Consider the following 6,000-nt stretch of genomic DNA (forward strand, 5'->3'; position numbering starts at 1 on the left):
AGGACAGAAGAACCCAATGCACAGCTACAGACTAGGGACCGAATGGCTAGGCAGCAGTTCTGCGGAAAAGGACTTAGGGGTGACAGTGGACGAGAAACTGGATATGAGTCAGCAGTGTGCCCTTGTTACCAAGAAGGCCAATGGCATTTTGGGATGTATAAGTAGGGGCATAGCAAGCAGATCGAGGGACGTGATCGTTCCCCTCTATTCGACATTGGTGAGGCCTCATCTGGAGTACTGTGTCCAGTTTTGGGTCCCACACTACAAGAAGGATGTGGATAAATTGGAGAGAGTCCAGCGAAGGGCAACAAAAATTATTAGGGGTCTGGAACACATGAGTTATGAGAAGAGGCTGAGGGAACTGGGATTGTTTAGTCTGCAGAAGAGAAGAATGAGGGGGGGATTTGATAGCTGCTTTCAACTACCTGAGAGGTGGTTCCAGAGAGGATGGTTCTAGACTATTCTCAGTGGTAGAAGAGGACAGGACAAGGAGTAATGGTCTCAAGTTGCAGTGGGGGAGGTTTAGATTGGATATTGAGGAAAAACTTTTTCACTAGGGAGGTGGTAGAATCTCCTTCCTTAGAAGTTTTTAAGGTCAGGCTTGACAAAGCCCTGGCTGGGATGATTTAATTGGGGATTGGTCCTGCTTTGAGCAGGGGGTTGGACTGGATGACATCCTGAGGTCCCTTCCAACCCTGATATTCTATGATTCATGACTGATGTACAAGGCGAGTCCAGTGAACCATTTTAGAACATTGCATGGCAGATGCTGTCATCTCATACACCTTTGGAAGATGCGAGTCAACACACATTGTGACTGTTGACACCAGTCACAAATTATGGACCACACTGTAAATCAGTGCTCACTTTGATTGTTTGCTACTGGCATATCAGATTTACATCAAGCCATTTCTGAAGGTGCCCTCTGGCTCACTAATCTGGACTAGGTTACTTGAATATCTCTAATCACCTTTCTTGCCATACGAAATATGAATACATTCTCAGAGAAGGGTGTAAGCTTGCTGTGTGAACCACAAAGCTGAGCATTCCAAGTTTTTCCTAATATCCAACCTAGACCTCCCCCACTGCAACTTGAGACTTGTTCCGTCATCTGCCACCGCTGAGAACAGCCTACCTCCATCCTCTGTAATCCCACTTCAGGTAGTTGAAGGCTGCTATCAAATCCCACTTCACTCTTCTCTTCTGCAAACTAAATAAGCTCAGTTCCCTCCAGCTCTCCTCATAAGTCATGTGTCCCAGTACCCCTAATAATTTTCGTTGCCCTCCGCTGGACTCCCTCCAATTTGTCCATATCCTTTCTGTACTGGGGGGGGGCCCAAAACTGGACACAGTACTCCAGCTGTGGCCTCATCAGTGCCGAATAGAGGGGAACAATCATGTCCCTCGATTGGTGGCAATGCCCCTACTTATACATCCCAAAATGCCATTGGCCTTCTTGGCAACAAGGGCACACTGCTGACTCATATCCAGCTTCTCGTCCACTGTAATCCCCAGGTACTTTTCTGTTGTTTTTCTTTCTGTTTGTTGCACCCTAGAAGTGATATGAATTGTCTGTCCCCACAAGGAGAAAGATAGACTGTAACTTAGAACTTTTGGTGTAGCTGTACTTGATCAGCTTTAACACAGTAGACCAATACTCCCCGGCTCCACCCCTGAAGCTGGGGCTAGAACCATACTTTTATCTTGGAGCTCACAGTAAGGGTACACTTTGTAGGCCCAGTAGTGACAACAGACCCATGCCTCAGACAGGGAAGGTTCTAGAAGCAGTGAAGCCATGACATCACAAGTTCCCAGGGGGTTCTGGAACACTAGCCCTGACTTTGGCACTCAGGAGGAATCTGGGACTTGCTGCTGCTCTACACTCCACAGGCCCAGTGAGCAGCTATCTGGAACGGGATCCAAGAATCCAGGCAGGGGCCAAAACTCACAGTTCCTATTCCAGCTAGGCCCACAAAGGGGGAAGGACAGCCATCAGCACCCCTGCAGCCCTGACAACACTCCATGATCCCCGGGGCTGTCAGCTTCCACGCAGTGCTGGCCCCCTGGGCCCTCTTCGCTGGCCTAGCCATGGCGCCTAGTCTGAGGGCTGCCCAGCAGAGTGGGCAGACAGGCTCCAGGCTCTCATTACTATGGTTGCCCTGCTGATGGTAAGGTCCCACAACAGACACTAACCCAACTGCTTGCCTCCTCCTTCACAGTGCACCTTGTGTAAGCAGCTTGTGCTGGGCCTGGGGCCCCAGCTGTGCTCAGACATCACCTAGAGTGCAGCCTCCAGCTCTGGCCACACTGCAGGAATGGCAGCGCTCGTGCTCCTGTCCATCGTGGCCTGCCTCCTTGTGGGGAACATGGGAAAGATCTTCCGGCGCTGCGAGCTGGCCCAGGTGCTGCACCAGGCAGGGATGGATGGGTTCCGAGGCTACAGCCTGGCTGATTGTGAGTGATCTCCTGGCCTCCTCATGAGGCTGTACATATATTTCCTTCCCCTCCCCCTGGGGCTCGGTGCGTATCCCTCCCCCTGCCCTCCCCCTGGGGCTCGGTGCGTATCCCTCCCCCTGCCCTCCCCATGGGGCTCGATGCGTATCCCTCCCCCTAGGGTGACCAGACAACAAGTGTGAAAAATGGGGACCGTGTCGGGGGTAATAGGCACCTACATAAGACAAAGCCCCAAATGTCAGGACTGTCTCTATAAAATCGGGACATCTGGTCACCCTACTCCCCCGGCCCCATCCTGCATGGGGCTCTGTGCATATCCCTCCCCCCGCCCTCCCCGTATATTACTAAATCCTGTACCAGGGCTGTTCATGGCGTTCCATGAAAGCCGGTTCAACATGGACACCGTGGATCATGAAGCTGATGGCAGCACTGACAACGGCATCTTCCAGATCAACAGCCGCCAGTGGTGTGATGACTATAAGCGCTCCGCCCGGAACCTCTGTCACATGCACTGCAGTGGTGAGTAACTCCTTTCCAGTCCTGGTCCTGACCCCTAGGCCATGGCTCAGTGCTAGAGACCTGTGCGGCAGGAAGCAGGGTGGGGCCTGTAGGGGGCAAGTCCTCCTGGTAGTCAGGGGAACCAACGTCAGGCCCAAGACATTTTGGAATGGCAAAGGAAGGTCACCCTTGCCTTCAGTGGACAGCAGAGGGCAGCACAATGGGGGCTGGGTTGGTTGGCTGAATGGTGGTATCTCCTGCTAGGAGGACCAGGGCTCCCATGCTACAGTGTTGAGCTACCAAGGGTTATGCCCTATCCTCACTCTCTTCTCCTCCCCCACCACCAGATTTGCTGACCAGTAACATCAGCGATGACATCGTGTGTGCCATGCAGATTGTGCAACAGCCAAGGGGAATGGGGGCCTGGTAAGGGGGAGCTGGTGGAGGGGTGGGGTGGAGTGCCAGTATAGCAGTGCATGGCAAAATATGCAGCACAGGGTAACATGGCACTATGCTGCCCACCCAGCTCTGCAGCACGCAACATGAAACCGCACAACACAGAGCGGCACAGCACTACACACCGCTATACAGCTTTACACAATGTACTGCTACAGCACGGAACTACATAGTCAATGCCATGAAACACAATGTTATACAGCTGTATTTAGTGCAACAAGGCACTACACCAGACAACCCCACGATACAATGCAGTGTAAAGAAAACATACAGTGTAGCGCAGTACTTTGTTTATACAACCAAACAAAAGACAAAACTCCACAGAGCAACAAGGCTGTTACCATGCTGCCCTGCCCATAGGCAGCTGCATCTCAGTGCTGGACAAGCAATCCTTATGCAGTGTTGCTGTTCCCCAAATGCTCCACCCCGGAGGCAACTACTGCTCAGCACCCTGGGAGTTATCCCCATACATTTTCACTGTGTGGTTGTAACCTGGCTGCCCCACCCGAAAGGCAGCTGCATCTCAGAGCCTGGTGAGTAAACCCTGCATAGCTGTTACCCAGCTGCCCCGCCCAGAGGGCTGCATCTTAGGACTGGCCCATCCCCATGCGACAGCACTGCTCTCAATGCCAGCTGATCTTGCTGACCTTGCTTTCTTTGTTTATCCTTCTCAGGCTGGCCTGGAGGAAACACTGTGAGGGCCATGACCTCTCACAGTGGGTGGAAGGATGCAATGTGGGAAGTAGATGAAGGAGCACCTTTGGATGCCCTGGACCCGCTAGATGCGGTGTACTGCAGTCACATTAGGCCCCTGCAGATTTAGCACCTCATTGAAATCCTCTGTGAGCAACTGCTTCTCCTTCTTAACTAGCTCCAAAGTGGGTCTTTAACTGTGGGGGAGTGTTGTCCCCCTAGTGGGATTGCACCTTAGGGTGCTGGGAGCAGGTTTTCCTGAATAAAGCTATCTGACAGTCTAATGACAAAAGGGTCACAAGTTTTATTTAGAGACGACAATAGGATCTTGGGGGGGGGACTGAGAGTCAGGACTCCTAGGTTTCAGAGTAGCAGCAGAGTAGGAGTAGAACTCCTAGGTTCTATCCCTCGCTCTGGGATGGGAGTGGGGATTCTAGTGACAAGATTGGGTGAAGGAGGGCTGAGTGTCAGGGCTCCTGGATTCTATTCCCAACTCTGGGACAGGCTGGGAGTCAGGATGCCTGGGTTGTATTCCTGACTGTGGGAATGGCTGGATGTCAGGAATCCTGAATTCTGTTCCCATTTCTGTTAATTCATCTCCTTGGAGCCTGTTTCTATCTATTGTGGCCCCCTTGTCACATTAACTCTGAAGCAGCTACTATCTACAATGAGACCTGGGGGAAGATGGAGTCCTCCTGGCCATCTCAGGGAGGGCAGGCTCATCCCCACAGAAGGGGGGGCGAAAAGTGACCCTTTGCACACAAGGAACTGTAAAATACAAAACTCAATACAATACACTTCTTGGTTTAGCATGGTGAAGGGCCTCTTTGCCTTTCCTGATCCTCCGCTGCGCCCATGTGATTGCTTCATTGTGTTTACATAAATCCCCAGTGGCTTACATGGGAAATGTTTTCAAATTCCCCAGCTAAGGCCACACACATTCCTGTGTCAGTCACTTAAACTGAAGTCAATTCATCTGTTGGACTCTATGGTGGTGGTGGTGTGGAGTGAATGGGGATAAATAGATAGCCAGGTGTTTATGGTGATAGACAGACAGATGCATAGGGCAATAGAAGAACAGACAGAGGTAAAGCTAGGAGTGGGAGAAGAAGACTAGTGGTATTTGAGGTGATCAGAGGGCAAGCAGAAGGAGCTAGTGGCTCTGGGCAGCCCCAGACCTGTGTGAACTGGTCCCATATGCTGGTCAGATTTGCCTGTGCCCTGATCCTAGCCCCACTGCCTGTATGACCAGCATGGGTGCAGGGACCTATGTACCCCTCTAGCTCCAACTGGGAACAGGTTGAAGGGACAAGCCTGAGCATGTTCAGTGCTCCCCTTCTTCAGAGTGTGTTGCACAACCTGGATAGGTGGTTAAAACGCCAGAACAAACCACTCTTGGATACATTACTGCACATAGCCCTGTGGCTGGGGTTTGATTAAATAAAAATTAGCAGCGAAGCTGCAGCACTGCCAAATAGTGCAACCCCCTCCTGCTTTGGTATAAATAATTCAGTCAGCACAGAACCCAGGAGTCCTGCTTCCTGCACTAAGCATTGATGAATGGGGAAACTCCACATCTCTCTGCTAGCAGGTTATTTTCCTGCATGTTACAAAGCAGCAACCAGGCAATATATTGGGCCTGAAGCCTTCAGCACCTAGGAAACTCCAACTAGTACAAAATGCTTCAGTGTGTCTCCTCAGAAACTGGCTACCATGAACACATCAAACCTGTCCTGCATTGCCTACTCTGGCTCCCTATAGAATTTAAACAAGTTCAAGGTCTCAGTCCCTGTCTTCAACGTGCTCCATGGACTTGGCTGAGGGTATTGAAATGACTGTCTAAAGAGACTTTAGGTGAAGAAACTGATTATTTGGGTCATTATTTCCTTGGTGCAATCC

General features: G+C 51.1%; 1 pseudogene across 1 annotated transcript; it reads left to right on the forward strand.

The window, feature by feature from the left end:
* Positions 1 to 2,315: 2,315 nt before the first annotated feature.
* LOC311532967 (sperm acrosome membrane-associated protein 3 pseudogene) lies at positions 2,316 to 2,981 on the forward strand (annotated as a pseudogene). Its single transcript has 2 exons — positions 2,316 to 2,454; positions 2,815 to 2,981. The product of its transcript is annotated as a sperm acrosome membrane-associated protein 3 pseudogene (transcript).
* Positions 2,982 to 6,000: the final 3,019 nt, after the last annotated feature.

This window comes from Lepidochelys olivacea (assembly GCF_965140295.1).
Source record: "Lepidochelys olivacea isolate rLepOli2 genome assembly, chromosome: 18".
NCBI lineage: Eukaryota > Metazoa > Chordata > Testudines > Cheloniidae > Lepidochelys > Lepidochelys olivacea.